Source organism: Canis lupus, chromosome 14 (genome assembly GCF_003254725.2).
Source record: "Canis lupus dingo isolate Sandy chromosome 14, ASM325472v2, whole genome shotgun sequence".
Taxonomy (NCBI): Eukaryota; Metazoa; Chordata; class Mammalia; order Carnivora; family Canidae; genus Canis; species Canis lupus.
The window spans coordinates 43,008,527-43,024,746 of record NC_064256.1 but is presented as its reverse complement, the minus strand read 5'-3'; the positions used below and the strand labels follow the sequence as shown (position 1 = coordinate 43,024,746).

Sequence of the window (16,220 nt, the reverse complement as noted above, 5' to 3'; positions counted from 1 at the left end):
TCAAAGTGAGATTAGTCCTGAAAAGTGCCCATGGGTTCAGTGACATGGAGGCTAAGCAACACCTGGATAATAGCCATTTTGGTAAACTGATAGCAGGGAAGCCAGACTGGAGTGGGTTGAGAAGTAACTGAATTTAGGAGGTCTTTCAAGAAATATATGAAAGAAAAGATAGGACAGTGCTCAAAGGGGATATGGAATCTAGGGAGGGTTCATTCATCTAAAGACAGACCAGGAGTTAAATGCTAATTGGGAGAGAGGGACAGGTGTAGGAGGAGTGGCAGGTATAGGAGGGAGTGAGGTGGTGACTGAGAACTCGAGGCTCCTGAGGTGAGCCGGGCCTCAGCCTGTAGCACAAATGAGAGACTGAGGCTTTCACAAGCAGCAAGGCTTTGCTAAGGTGGGGTGCGGACCAGAGGGGTATGTGAGGCTAGGAGGAGGATGCTGGCACACTGTCAACAACCAGGGCTAATGCCAGACTCTGAAACAATCATCTCTTTATGGAGAAGGGGAACCACAAACAGAGTAGAATAGAATATATTTCTTCTAAATGTGGAAACCTTTTTCGGGAGAATTTTTGCCCATTTTGATTCCTTTGGTTTCTGAAAAGACAAAAAAAGGTGTTAAGTAGGCAGCACTTACAGTCTTCCCCCAACTGTCTTTCCTCAGAAGGAAGCCTCCAGGGCCTACTTCACTGAACGAAGTCAAGGACACCAAAACATTACTGTAATTGTGCCAAACGCCCATAGAAGGTTCACAGTATTTCGGCCTCTCTTCTAATCATTTATATATACTTTTTTCCACTCCTTACAGTAACCTGATGATATCAAGGAAACTGAGCTACAGCGAGTTAAAGTAACTTGCCCGAGATCACACAGTATGTGAGACGCAGATAATCAAGCCATCTGGCTCCAGTTTGTATGCTCAACCATTACGCCATACGACCGCTATCCCTGAGCACCAATAAAGAGTAATCCCAAGATGAGCAGGAACAAGGAGACCTTCAGCAAGAGACGAGGAACAGTTTGAGGCTGCAGGAACAGGTGGATCCGTTAAGCATCAGGTACGAAGGGCCACCTTAACTTGGATGGTAAGCTAAAACATCACTGCAGTGTTGATTCTTTACTTTTTTAATTTTTTAAAAGATTTTATTTATTTATTCACGAGAGACACAGAGAGAGGCAGAGACATAGGCAGAGGGAGAAGCAGGCTCCCTGTGAGGAGCCTGATGTGGGACTCAATCCTAGGATCCTAGGATCCCGACCTGAGCCAAAGGCAGACACTCAACCACTGAGCCACCCAGGTGCCCCAAGGCTTATTTCTTTAAATGCCAATTCTACTAACCTAAATTTATGATGTATCTGTAAATATTTCATCATTATAAATAGGCCTGAAATGTAATTTTGAAACAAAATCAACATGATTTTTACTATAACCAACACTGATATTAGAACTTGAGTCAGGTTATGAAAACAGCCTCGTAGCTGGACTATATTATCAAATATGTGTCCAAGATGTTATAGATCTGTGAATGATTTACCTAACTTGATTTGCATTAGTACTATAATATGTGTGGTAGATCATTATAGCAAATGCTTCCCCAATACATTACATTTCCCTCTACCTTTGTGACTTGCAAGGGGTCATGAAATGATACATTGGCAAACACATGCAAGCAGATGCCTGAAAAGTATTTGCAGATCGCAGCTTGTCCTCCCTTGCCACTGGGAACCCTTCCACTACCATGTCAATAATCCCAGGCAATGCTGCTGGAGACACGTGGTCCAGCCAGCAGCCAGCCTGCACTTATCTCCAGAAATGTGCGACTAAGACAACACCCCCCCCAGCTGATGCATCTGCTGGCTGGAGCTGCATGAACAAGTATAGGCAGGAGCCTACATTTCTGACTCTCAGAACCATGAGTTAAGGCTGTGCTTTTTAGCCACAAAATTTTGGGATGGTCTGTTACTTGGTGAGGGATAACTGAAGCAGTATATAAAAATTTAAGGAAGGCTAGCTGCTGTAATAATTGACCGCTAATACACAGTGGCTTAAATACAATAGAAGTTTACCACTCATAAAAGCAGCTCAAGAAGGTTTCAGATTGGTGGTAGGGGGCTTTGTTGCATACAGTCACTCCAGGGACACAGGCCATCAGTTTTTGCCACCTTCAACGTGTGGTTGCCAAGGTCACCCAGGCATGGTAAACCAGATAGCAGACGCAGGGAGAGCACAGAGGGCAGCAACTGGGATGTTTCATGGGCCTGGTCAAGAAACAGGGCACATCTCTTCTATTCACATTTCAAAGGTAGATCCCAATCACATGACCAACCATAAGTGCAATGAAGGAGCCTCTGTGCCTAGGAAGGCAAGGAAACAGTCTGATGAACTCAGAGTCTGATTCTACAGACTTATATTAGCTTTTTAGGCACAACAAGAATACAGGGAAGCTAATCCATGTAAATCTTCATCTACAACATAGAGAAATAACTTTTTGCTACATTTTATAAGGATTAAATGTAAAACACTTGGTTAGAGTGATAGGCTTTCAAAAAATGGTAGCTAAAAGCATTATTACTGTTACTAAGTTGGATGGTGTGAGAAATCAAAGAACATGGAGATGAGGAGTTACACTAAGCTATCCAGATAGTAGCAACATTAGTCATGACATGTCCAAGTATAATCACAGAAGTCCAACTCAAACAAGTGTTATCAAAAAAAGAAGAGGATTTATTAGGATAGAAAGACAGGGTGTAGCTCTCCACGTCGAAGGAAGACCTGCCAAACTGGAACCTTCTCCAAGATGTCAGAGATTGGAACTCCTTTCCTTTTTCATGTAATATGCCATTTACATATCTTTGCTTCACTTTCTCCAATGACACCCTTTGCATGTTTCAACAGGCTCCAGAATTGCTAATTTTCAAGTGTATGGTACTGTTATTGTGGTTATATTTTTAAAGAGTGTCTATTGGCCATGAGTTGGTAATTGCTAAGTTAGGGGATGGGTAAATGGGAGTTTACCACACTGTTTTCTCTACTTTTGAATACATTTGAAAATTTCCACTAAACAAACAAACAAAACAGAAGCCCAAGACTGGTCTCATCTTGACTTAGCGATTCAAGAAGGAAGGAAGGATGGACTTGACTGGCCCGTTTACATCACACTTTTAATTGTGTGATTAAATTACAAGTAATTTTCTTCTTTGGTGAAAACTCTATGTACTACAAAGGGAAATGCTGTCATGATCAGCATTATCATCTGTTTGGCTGTGGTTTTTCTGGATTTTGAGAGAAATGGCTAAAGTGATCTACAGAAATCAGGACTTGACAGGGTTGGATGAATCCAACTACATCTACTTCTTGACCTTACCGATTGCTAAAACACTTCCCTGCTCTCCTCACATTGTATCACCTTAAGAAAGGCAGAGATATCTTGGCAGCATTTTCCTTAAACACCTTCATATTTAATAGTCTCAGAAGAGAACAGATCAGAGAAAAAAGCATGAGAACCACAAAAATTACAGATCTATTTTCTAGTGATGGAGACAAGAAACTCAGGATAGTCACATGTATATTAGGGTATCTAATCAGAATATCCAGTACATAAGAGATCCTCTTGTCAGCAGCAAAAAATAAAAATGGTTGAGAACAGCCACTACTTTTTTTTTTTATTTTTATTTTTTGCTACTACTCTGTAAGATTTTTTTCCCCAAATAGCCAAGCGATCAGCAATGAGTACTCTCTTCATTTCAGGTCAATCCCAAAAGATGACTGCCATCATTTCACTATAGGATACATTTTCTGAAGAAAAAAATATCAATTTCTCTGTATTACATTCTTTGTAATCATGTCCTATAAATTGGTTGAACTCATCTGTTATACTGTCCGCATAAAAAATAAGGACTGAGGGGGAAGATATTGATAATCTTAGAAAAAAAGTCTAAGGATATATAGGAAGCAAGCATTTGTTGACTACAAACTAGTACTCTGTTCAAGAAGAAAGAGCATATTGGAATATTACTTTTATAATTAAAACCTTTGCTAATCAGTCTTGATATTCAAATAATCTTGTATCCAAATCAGATTTTTTTATTGTCACAAATGTGACAGACTGTCCTTTCTAAAGATAGATAACACAACATATTCCATCCCACATGTTTTTTTTTTTTTTTAAACCATGTAACATGGACATTCCTTCCATTGGGTAGTAGAGTCTATGTCTTCTCCCTGTGAACCTGAGAATGACTTGTGTCCTCCTTGACCAACAAACAGGGTACCATAGAAGTGACTGTGTGTGACTTTGTCTCAAAGTCACAAGGAAGCCATATACTTCTTCTTTGTCCTTTTGGGACAACTGTTCTTGGAATTGAGCCACTGCACTATGGGGAAGCCACGTAGCTACACGGACATGTCACATGTAAATGTGCCAGCAAACAACCAACAGCTAACACCGGCCACCAAATGTGAGAGATTGAGCCTTCAGCTGGTTCTGGCTCCAACCCAGGGAGTTGTTGCCAGCTCCAGCTAATAACTCATGGAGCAGAGATGAGCTGTCCTTGCAAGCCCAGCCCAAATTACAAATTTAGGAATAAAATGAATTATTGTTGTTATCTTAAGGCACTAAGTTAGATGTGATTTACTATGCAGCAAAAATAACTGAAAGAATAAACATGACATTATCAGGAAAGTTTTTGTCTTTGGTACACAGCAGAATAAATTGTTGAATGAATATGAATGGAGTATTCTGAAGCAATCAGGAGGGATGAATTAGACGTATAGGTAACCACATAAATAGATCTCCAAAAAATAGTGAAAAAACGAATAATCCGAATGATAGACAAGCATTTATGTACATTTTAAAAACATACTCAAAGGAATCATATATATTTTTCAGAGATGCATAAAATCTAATTAATATAGAAAAGGTAAATCAGAAAGACATATATTAAATATACTGGGGTGTAGGTCTATGGGAGTGGGAATGGGCACAAAGGAAGAAAATGATTCAAAAGGAACAGCCAGAAAAACCCAAAACAAAGAGTGTTGCTATGTAATTCACATTTCTTTCTGAGCACACAGCTAAAATCTACTTTCCAGCTTCTTGTACATTTAAGTGTGGGCACATAATTGCATTTTAACCAATGGAATGTGGGCAGAATTGATATATGCTATCTCCAGGCCAGGCCCTTAGAAAGGGCAAAAACGGCCCTGACAACTAATAGAAAGGCTGTAACATTCCCACTGGAACATAAACAGTGATCATAATACGTCAACAATGACAAGGCAACTCTGTGACCATGGTGGACCAAGACAGAGTACAGCCACCCCATGAGCATGTCTGAAACAAGAGAATGACAAAAACATTGCAACTACAAATATAATTATACATCTCCACTCTTCCAATATTTTGTTTTCGGACAATGAGGACTAGCTCGGCTTTAAGCGTACTGCCTCTTAGGTAAGATTACCAAGGTACATAATCGAATAGCTCCAACAGTACCCAAATCACTACTGGTCTCCACTTCTTTTGGCCCTTCTTGAATCCCCAGGACAAGTTCAAACCTACAAGCTTGCACCATTCTCTCACAAGGACGCCCCTGGGTTCCTCAGCTAGGTCCAGAAACCTCACTTTGTTTGACCTCGGTTGTATGCGGGTTGGTCTCTGGCTGGTGAGCTTTGACAAAAGTGGAGCCTCTGGAGATCTGGTTTCAACCCTCCCCCACCCAAATTGTGACCCTTAATGGTGTATATACCTCAAACTCCTTGAATCTCCATATTCTCAAGGCCACCCTTTCTGAAACAATAGGAGCTGAAGATGAGCTCCAAATAATCTATTGAGCCCTTCTGTCTTAGGTCTAGAATTCATTCCTAGGACTTCTGAATTCTTATGAAATTTTTGGTGAAATTTTGCTTTTAAGCATTTAACTCAGCATTACTATTATCTGTCTGGTTATCCACTGTCTTAACTGTCACTCATCTATAAGGGAAAAGCCTATAGTGAGGGGCATGGACCAGACAAACTCAGTGAGGCTGGTCCTGATGGCTGATGAGTTCAGGACATCTCATCAGTGCTGCATCTTTGGAACAGACTTTACCTTGCGTCATTATTAGTTTGCCAGGGTTGCCACAACAGATGTAACAAACTAGGTGGCTTAAAACAATAGACTGACCAATTCCCTCATAATTCTGAAGACTTGAAGTCTAAAATTAAGGTGGCAGAAGGGCCACGTCCACTTGAAGGCTGCAGGGAAAAATCCTGGCTTCTGGTGGTTGCTGTAATCCTTGGTACTCCTTGGTTTATACCAGCAGCCCTCCAATCTCTGATGCTGTCATTACATGGCCTACTTCCCTCTTTGTGTATCTCTGCATCTCCAAACCTAGCCTCCTAATAAAGATATCTGTTATTAGACTTAGGGTCCAAATAATGTCATATTCACAGGTACCTGGGGTTTAGACTTCAACATAACATTTTGAAAAAACAATTCAGCTCACAACAATCACCTTTCAAGATATTTTAAGAATGACTCTTTTTAGTTGTATCTTCCTAGGGCTCTTTTTGTTTTGTTTTTTACATGAGTCCTCAGTTGGCAAAAGCTGGTCCTTGGCCAGATGCTGGAGACATGTAGTTGAACAAGCATATTATCAGTGCCATAATGCTCATGAGGTCTTTGTAGTTGAAGTCTGCATTCAACTTCAGACCAAACAAACACCTTTTCCTTCATGATATCCTGCTATATTGATAAATCATGCATACAACCTTCCAAGTTGCACAATCGCATCAAGGACAATTATGTAATGCAGTGGTCACTTTGGGGAAATCTGACATGAACAAATTGTTCACTTGATAGGCACCCTAGCACAAAAAGGAAACAAAACCCCAACTATCCAATGTATGCTTCTACATTCTATCTGAAGTGCTATCATGTTGATAATGGTAGACTGTGATGTTACATATTCAAATGTGTAGTAACCACTAACAAAATTATACAAAGGAACAGACTTATAAACACTATAAAGAAATCTAAATGGAATACTAAAAAATGATCAAGTGACTCACAGAAGACAGCAAAGATCAAAGAGGAACAGAAGAAGAAACAAAAATAAAATAGACTTAAATCCTAACATATCAATAATTAAATATAAAGTTTACGCATATGAATTAAAAGAAATGAGCACAATGGATTAAAAAAGCATTTTAGTGCCCACAAGAAAGAGACAAGACAAATTACCAACATCAGGAATGGAAAAGGGGATATCAGCAGATATTACAGACCCAGCAGACAATAAAAGGATAACAAGGGAATACTACAAACAACTCTATGTATATAAATTCAACAGCTTAGATGAAACTGACCAATTCCTCAAAAGCTACAAACTATCAAAACTTACCCCAAATGAAATAGGTAACTTGAATAGTCTCACAACTACTAAAGAAATTCAATCAATAGTTTAAAACCTTTTTATAAAAAAGATTTATTATTTATTTATTCATTCATTCATTCATTCATTCATTCATTCATGATAGAGAGAGAGAGAGAGGCAGAGACACAGGAGAAGGGAGAAGCAGGCTCCATGCCGGGAGCCCAATGCGGGACTCGATCCCGGGACTCCAGGATCGCGCCCTGGGCCAAAGGCAGGCGCTAAACCACTGAGCTATCCAGGGATCCCCTTAAAATCTTTTGATAATGATGTCTCTGAGCCAAATGGTTTCACTACTGAACTGTACCAAATATTAAAAAAATAAATAACAGCAATTTTAACCCATTTCTTCCAGGAAACAGAACAGAAGGAAAAACTTGTGATTGAGTTTTGCAGGGTCACAGGAGAGAAGAGTCACATATAAACATCAATTGTATTTCTATATACCAGCAATGAACATATCAAAACTGAAATTAAAAACACAAAACCACTTATAATTGCTCCCTCTAAAAGAAAACTATTTCAGGCTAAATCTAACAAAATATGTATAGGATCTGTATGGACAAAGTACAAAACTCTGATAAAAACATTTTTAGAAGACCTAAATAGAGAAACTTACTATGTTTATGTTTTGAAATTCAACACACTAAAGATACCAATATTCCCCAAATTGAATTAATTATAGGCTTACTGTATATTATGAAATCTCAGGGTTTTTTTGGAGATCTAGAGAAATGGTTTCTCAATACAAATACAAAAACAAACAGAAAATAAAAAGGGGAAGAAAGAAAAGTTGCTGTAATCACACTACCCAATTTTCTAAGTTACTATATAGCTATAAATAATCAAGGCAATGTGGTAATGTGGATTACGCAGGTCAACAGAAAAGAGTGCCAGAAATAACTCACCCAATCTAGCCAACTGATGTTGACAAAAAGGCAAAAGCAAGTCAAAGGATAAAGTATGTGTTTTTCAACAAATGGTGTGTGAATAATGTACATTCCTGGGCATAAATAGGAACTCTGGCTTAGACCTCACACCTGATACAAACCTTAACCAAAATGGATCATAAATCTTCAGTTTTACAACTGAAACTATAATTTTTTTAGAAAACAACACAGGAGAAAATCTTACAAGTTAAGCGGAGTTCTTAGGACACCAAATCCTTTTGTTCTGAGCAAGACCCCGTTAAGAGAAAGAGACTCAGAGAAATATTTGCAATTCACAATTCTGACATGGGATCTATATTCAGAAGATATAAAGAACCCTCTACATGCAACAGTAAGAAAATAAAAAATTCAATGAGAAAATATGCAAAAGACTTCGATATTTCACCAAAGAGGATAGTCAAATGGTAAACAGTATTTAATGGTACATAAGCACACGTAAGGATTTCAACATCATTATCCACTAGGAAAAATGCAAATTAAAACCATGATGATACGCCACTAATACAGCTACTAGAACAGCATTAAAAAATTCCACAATACCAACTGCTGGTGAGGATGCAGAGTAACTAGATATCTCATACATAGTTGGTAAGAATATCAAATGGTACAGTTACTCTGGAAAAGAATTTGTCAGTTCCTTATTAAGTTAAACATAGACTTACCACAAGACTCAGCAATCATACTCCTGGATATTTATCCTAGAGAAATGAAAACACACATCCACATAAAAAAATCTGTACACAAATGCTTTTGGCAGCTTTATTTCTAATAGTTGAAAACTGGAAACAATCAAAATATCCTATAAAAGGTGAATGGATAAACGGTAGTATTTCCATACAATGGAATATTACTCAGAAATAAAAAGGAGCATGATACATGCAACAAACTATGAAGGGATGAGGGATCTCAAGGCTATTATGCTCAGTAAAACAAGCTAATTTCAAAAGGATATATACTATATAATTATATAGTATATAATTTATATAATTATATACTTTATATAATATTCTTGAAATGGCAAAATTATACAGATGAAGAACAGATCAATGGTTGCCAGTGGTTATAAGTATGGAGAAGGCGTGATTATAAAAAGGTTAGTATCAGAGAGTTTCTTTGTGGTAATAGAACAATTCAGTATCTTGGCTATTGTAGTAGTTACAAGAATCTACATATGTTAGCAGGGGGTGCCTGGCTGGCTAAGTTAGTAGAGCAGGGGACTCTTGATCTCAGGGTTGTGAATTCGAGCCCCACACTGGGTGTAGAGATTACCTAAAACTTAAAAAAAAAAAAAAAAAAAAGGCATCTATATATGTGTCAAAATTTCATGAAACTATATAAAAATTTAAATAAGGACTGTCATTAAAGTATTGTATTGATGTCAATTTCTTGGTTTTGATAATGAACTATGCTTATACAAGAAATCGCCACTGAGGCACCTGGGGAATGCTGGGTGAAGGTACACCACAATTCTTGGTACTATTTTTTGTAATTCCTTGGGAGTATAAAATTATTTTAGGGGTGCCTGGGTGGCTCAGACAATTAAGTATCTCCCTTTGGCTCAGTTCATGATTCCGGGGTCCTAGGATCGAGCCCAGCATTGGGTTCCTTGCTTGTCAGGGAGACTGCTTCTCTTTCTCCTTCTGCCCCTCACCCCCACTCATCGCTCTCTCACTCTCTCTACTAAATAAAACCTTTAAAAAATTATTTTAAAATACAGCCAAAAAACTGATGGAGAGGCTTCTAAAGTACAATCCCGATTCTAAATAGTTTTAGTTTTCCCTAAAACTGTTTACCTAGATCAATGAGATGTGAAAGATTTTAAATCTGCCTCACTGGTGGATCCACCTAAACCCTGTTTCACACTTTCCTGTTTATCTTTCCTTTTACTTCCCTCCTCTTCCATCTTCAGAACTACCCATATTCAAAGTCCCTTAAAATTATGAAGAGGTGCCTCATATTTGCTAATGTGTCAACCTCTGACCCCTGTTATATTCAAATCTTTGTGTCATTGTTAAGGACTTCCCAAAACCAGTCTTGACCCATATACTCCAAACCTTCTTGACCACTATCTAGCAGTATTTCTTTTGACGGGTCAGGGGATGTGGAAGTTTGATATTATCAACAAAAAGGTCTCTGTAAAAATGTCCCATTCTAGCCCCAAAGAGGAAGAACTAGAAGCCTCTGAGTGATTATAAAGGAGATCCAAGGGAAACTGAATCCAATGGTTCCTTTAGCCTAACAAGGTGAATTCTTTTTCTTTTTCTTTTTTTTTAAGATTTTATTTTTAAGTAATCTCTACACACAACGTGGAGCTCAAACTCACAACTCTAAGATCAAGAGTCATGCATCTATTCACTGAACCAGCCAGGGGCCTCCCAGGTGAATTATTTCTGATGCAAGCACAGAAAAAAAAAAAAACAACCCTTTCAAAGTGACACAGGTTGCACTGTAAATCCTGCAACAGTTTCTATAATTATAAAAGTATATTTTTCAGAATTAAAAAATTATCAGGTGGTAGGTTAACTTTGCCCCTGTCTGATCTGCCTACAGCTGACCCCTTCTCATTTCCTCTCTCTCTCCCTTCTCCTTCCCCTTCTCTTGGAAAGACTTTGGGAATAAACAATCAAAAATGGATCAAAAAGTATTCTGTTATTCAGATATTCATGCAGTCCAGGTACAATTCAATTTTTTTTTAAAGCCTCAAGCTTTACACATAATGGCTCCTTAAATTTCTCTTGCTAAAATACAGGAGGAAAACTGTTTGAATAATGATCTTGGTTACTAGGTTATCAGATCCAAAAAGTAGGAAAGTTAAAACTTTTGACATGGTATGAATTTTTGGTTTATGAATATAGATGTTCATTGTATATCAGAAAGTCTTTAAAAGATGCAAAATGTATAGCAATGGAGAAAAAATTAGGTTTATGTTTTCTAGTTCTGTGTTTAGAGGAAACAGAATGTGTTATTTTGGTTAAGGTAGTAATAATATGTTTGAGACTAACCTAGAGTACAGTTATAAAACAATATATCTAATACATATGAGATAATAGTTGTGGTTTATCTATGTTAAGGGAACTGTTAATTTTATTAAGATGGTAAATTCAATATACTACATACGTTTATCTAATATGCTCATCAAGGTAACTGTATTTTAAAGCAGAATTATAATTGTAAATTGACTATATATTTACAAGCACTTAAATATTTGGGAGGGCTTGAGAAAGGTACATTAATGAAAGGCACACAAACTCTTCACTGCAAATCATTACTTGCTATAACAAGTCATATTAAAATTAGAGTTTTATTTCTGTAAAATGACCCAACTCATTCTGTACAGATAGAGCTTCTTTCTATTTTTTAAAAGATTTATTTATTTGTTTGAGACACACACACACACACACACACACACACACACACACACACAGCACAAGTGGGAGGGGTGAAGGGAGAGGGAGAAAGAATCTCAAGGATACCCTGTACTGAGCCCAGGGCTGGTCTCAGGGCTGGATCCCAGGACCCCGAGATCCTGATCTGAGCTGAAACCAGGAGTTGGAGGCTCTTAATGGACTACACCACCCAGGTGCCCCTAGGATTTCTTTTTAAATGTACTGCGAAATCTCTGTACTTATGTATACTCATAAATTATTTTCACACGAAGTTCCTTATTTTTGAAAGAAATGAGATTTCTTATCATCACTCACTGCTGCTGCTTTTACATTTTCAACTTGTAAAAATGTCCTGCATTTAAACTGGTGCAGCCACTCTGGAAAATAGTATGGAGTTTCGCAAAAAATTAAAAATAGGGTGTCTCAGTCAGTTGAGTATCTGACTCTTGATTTTTGCTCAGGTTGTGATCTCGAGGTCATGAGAGCAAGCCTTGCATTAGGCTCTGCACTCAGCACAGAATCTGCTTGGGATTCTCTCTTTCCTTCTTCCTTTGCCCCTCCCCCTGCTTGTGCTTCCTCTCTAAAAAAATTTTTTCAAAAAAAAAAAAAAAAGTTTAGAACTACCCTGTGATCCCAGAGGATACAAAAATACAGATTCGAAGGGGTACATGCACCCAATTGTTCACAGCAGTGTTATCAACAATAGCCAAATTATGGAAACAGCCCAAGTGTCCATCACCTGATAAAGAAGATATGGTATATGTATGTGTGTATACATACACACACACACACACACACTGGAATATTGTATCAGTCAACAAAATAATGAAATCTTGCCATCTGCAATGATGAGCTACAGTATTATGCTATGTGAAACATCAGACAGAGTAAGACAAATACCATATGATTTCACTCAGATGCGAAATTTAAGAAATAAAACAAATGAACAGGGCAGCCCGGGTGGCTCAGCGGTTTAGTGCTGCCTTCAGCGCAGGGCGTGATCCTGGAGTCCCGGGATCAAGTCCCATGTCAGGCTCCCTGTGTGGAGCCTGCTCCTCCCTCTGCCTGTGTCTCTGCTTCTCTCTTTCTCTCTCTGTGTCTCTCATGAATAAATAACATCTTTAAAAAAATTTTAAAAATGAACACTGGAGGAAAAAAAGAGGCAAACCAAGAAACACTCTTAACTACAGAGAACAAACTGATGGTTGCTAGAAGGGAGTGGGGGGGGTAGGCTAATGGGTGATGGGTATTAAAGAGTCAACTTGTGCTGAGCACTGGGAGTTTTAAGTCATGAATCACTGAATTCTACACCTGAAACCAGTATTACACTGTTTACTAGCTGGAGTTTTCTTTTTCTTTTTATTATTTTAAAGATTTTATTTATTTATTCATGAGAGACACAGAATAAGAGGCAGAGACACAGGCAAAGGGAGAAACAGGCTCCTCAAGACCTGAGCCAAAGGCAGATGCTCAACGACTGAGCCACCCAGATGCTTTCATTTTTTAAAAGATTTATTTATTTTAGAGTGAGAGAGCATGTAGGCAAATGGTGGGGGGGCAGAGAAGACAGAGGGAGAGGGAAAGATTCCTCAAGATGACTCCCCATAGAGCATGGAGCCTGATGCAGGGCTTGATCCCAGAACCCTGACTGAGATCATGACCTGAGCCAAAATCAAGAGCCAGCCACTTAACTAACTGTGCCACCCAGGTGCCCCTAACTAGCTGGAATTTAAATTAAAACCTTGGAAGAGGGCAGCCCCAGTGGCTCAGTGGTTTAGCGTTGCCTTCAGCCCAGGGCGTGATCCTGGAGACTGGGGATCGAGTCCCATGTTTGGCTCCCTGCATGGAGTCTGCTTCTCCCTCTGCCTGTGTCTCTCACGAATAAATAAATAAAATCTTTAAAAAAAAGAAAAAAAAAACTTGGAAGAGATGCTTTTTATGTTTATATTGTCTCCGTATCAACTCTTCTTTGTCTTCTCCATCTAGAGAACAGTAAAACTACCAATGAGTCTTTTACAACTAAATGTTCTGGGGCACCAGGGTGGCTCAGGTTGAGCAGCCAACTCTTGATTTCGGCTCATGTCATGATCTCCAGGTAATGGGACTGAGCTTCATGTCAGGCTCCATGCTCAGCATGGTGTAAGCTTGTCCTTATCCAACTCTGCTCCTCCCCTCTCTCTAAAATAAATTAATAAAATCTTTAAAAAGAAAATTTCTTTGGATATCCTGGAACTGCACGAGGTAACCTGTGATTTGCTTCTTCATCTTATAAAAGGAATATAGAATGAAGTTTAGTACTTCAAATTTTAACACACTTGAAACTATTATGAACACTCTTTTTAGTTTTCCAAACACAGGCTAAAAGGACAAAACCTGAAAAAATCCTAAGAGAAATTTTTAAAAGTGATACAATATTAGAGACAAAGTACCTTTGAATCTTGATGTAACAGGCCTTTCCAGGAGATCCTGAGCTCTTGAATTCTAAAAATCCTCTAGGAGATGATCTTCAATAAAGTTGGCTAACTCAAGACTCTCAGATCCAAGCGATGATGGCACAAAGCAGACAACTTCCACCCAGCATGGCAGAACAAGATGAATTTTCTGATATTTTTATTTATTTATTTTTGCTTTACTGCAAATCATACTTACTACTGTACTTTGGTGCCCTCTAGCATCCACCTCGTGGTTTCACAGAATGCTTTTACGTATTCTCACCGTTGTACTTCCATTATCCCATCTTCCTTGTGACCTTATGTAAGGTAAAACTCATGTGTTTTTTCTCTGTCCATAGCTACTGCTTTAAATCTAATGGACTGCCAGATTATTTTCATTCCTGTCCTGAACTCACTGACAAAAATAACTGAACAGTTGTTACTTTTTATATACCTCAGGTCCCTTCTGATATTTTAGTTTTTCTCATACTTATTAATCCCAACCTCCAGCCTTTTAAAAACATGAACCTAATCTCACCTCAACAGAGTACTTCTGTTGAAATCATTATAGTATAGACATAAATTCATTAGAAGTGGGTACAAATCCTGGGGCTATCTTGTGGCAATGGTCAGTATGTTCTCCTCAGAGACTTTCCAGCTTGATTTGGAAGAACTCGATTTTCACTTAGGGAATCTACCTGCCTTAGGGGACAAGCAGTTGTCCCTAATGTGATAAATTTTATTTACACTCCCAGTACAGTCTACCCTCAATATTTAAGCCAATCTTGTTTTCACCATTCTTTTCAACCAACATATCACAATTTGCTGGATACAGCTAAAGCAGGGCATTGAGGAAAATTCAGAGTCTTTTATACACAGTCTTTCAGAAAATAACAAAGGAACATTTCTCAATTCTTTTAATGAGCCCTCCACTGTGATACCAAAACCAAAGATGCTGCAAGAAAACTACAGATCAATATCTCTCATGAATATAGATACAAACAAATCCTTAAAACATTAGCAAACTGAATCGAAATATATAAAATTGTGGTTTAACATTCGAAAATCAATGAAATTCATTATATTAGATTTCAAAAAGAAAAACTGTATGATTATTTCAGTAGATAAAAAGCATTTGACAAAATTCAATATCCATTCATGATAAATCCTTTTGGGAAATAGAACAAAAGGCAGCTTCCTCATTATTATAAAGGGTATCTACAAAACCACTACAACTAACAAACTTTATAGCGAAAGACTGAATGCTTTCCCTTTAAGTTCAAGAACAAGCAAGGTTCTCAGCTTTTAGGGCTTCCATTCAAATCATACTGGAGACCCTAGCCAATGTAATAAGAGAAAAGCAAAGAAGGGAGAAGGAAGGGAGAGAAGAGCAAAAAATAAAGAAAACAGGAAGTAAGTAAAATACAGACAGGTTAGAAAGGAAGAAATAATTTCTATTTGTGGACAGTATGATTGTATATACAGAAAACTGCAAAGAATCTACAAAAAAGCTACTATGGTGAGTTTAAGATCAGAGGATACAAAGTCAGTGTACAAAAATAGTTTTTACATAATAGCAGTAAGAACTTTTAGAACATTATCATTTTTAGTAACACTAAAAATATGAAATATGTAGGTATAAACCTATCAAATTATATGCAAAATCTATATACTGAAAATTATAAATTACTGAAGAGATCTTAAAAAACTCAACTAAATGGAGAGATACTGTGTTCAGTTGCTAGAAAAGTCAATACTATTAGACTGTAACAACTGACCTATAGATTCAATTCAATCCCAATGAAAATTCTAAGGGTTTTTGTAGTTATTGACAGGCTGATTCTAAAATTTATATGGAATAGCAAAGGAACTAGGAAAACTAAAATATTTTTTGGGGGAGAAAAGAGCTTGGAGGACTCACACTACCTAATCTCAAGTGTTACTACAAAGCAGTAATCAGCGTAGTGTTAGGGAAGAGCAGAAACAGAAGCAGAATAGATAATCCAGAAATAAACCCATGTATGAATAATGGATTT

At 37.8% G+C, this 16,220-nt stretch overlaps 1 non-coding gene across 1 annotated transcript; it reads right to left on the bottom strand.

The window, feature by feature from the left end:
• Nucleotides 1-3,716: 3,716 nt before the first annotated feature.
• On the bottom strand, nucleotides 3,717-3,785 carry LOC112670942 (small nucleolar RNA SNORD2). Its single transcript, XR_003143316.1, has one exon. It is a non-coding gene; the product is annotated as a small nucleolar RNA SNORD2 (small nucleolar RNA).
• Between the last annotated feature and the right edge of the window lie 12,435 nt (nucleotides 3,786-16,220).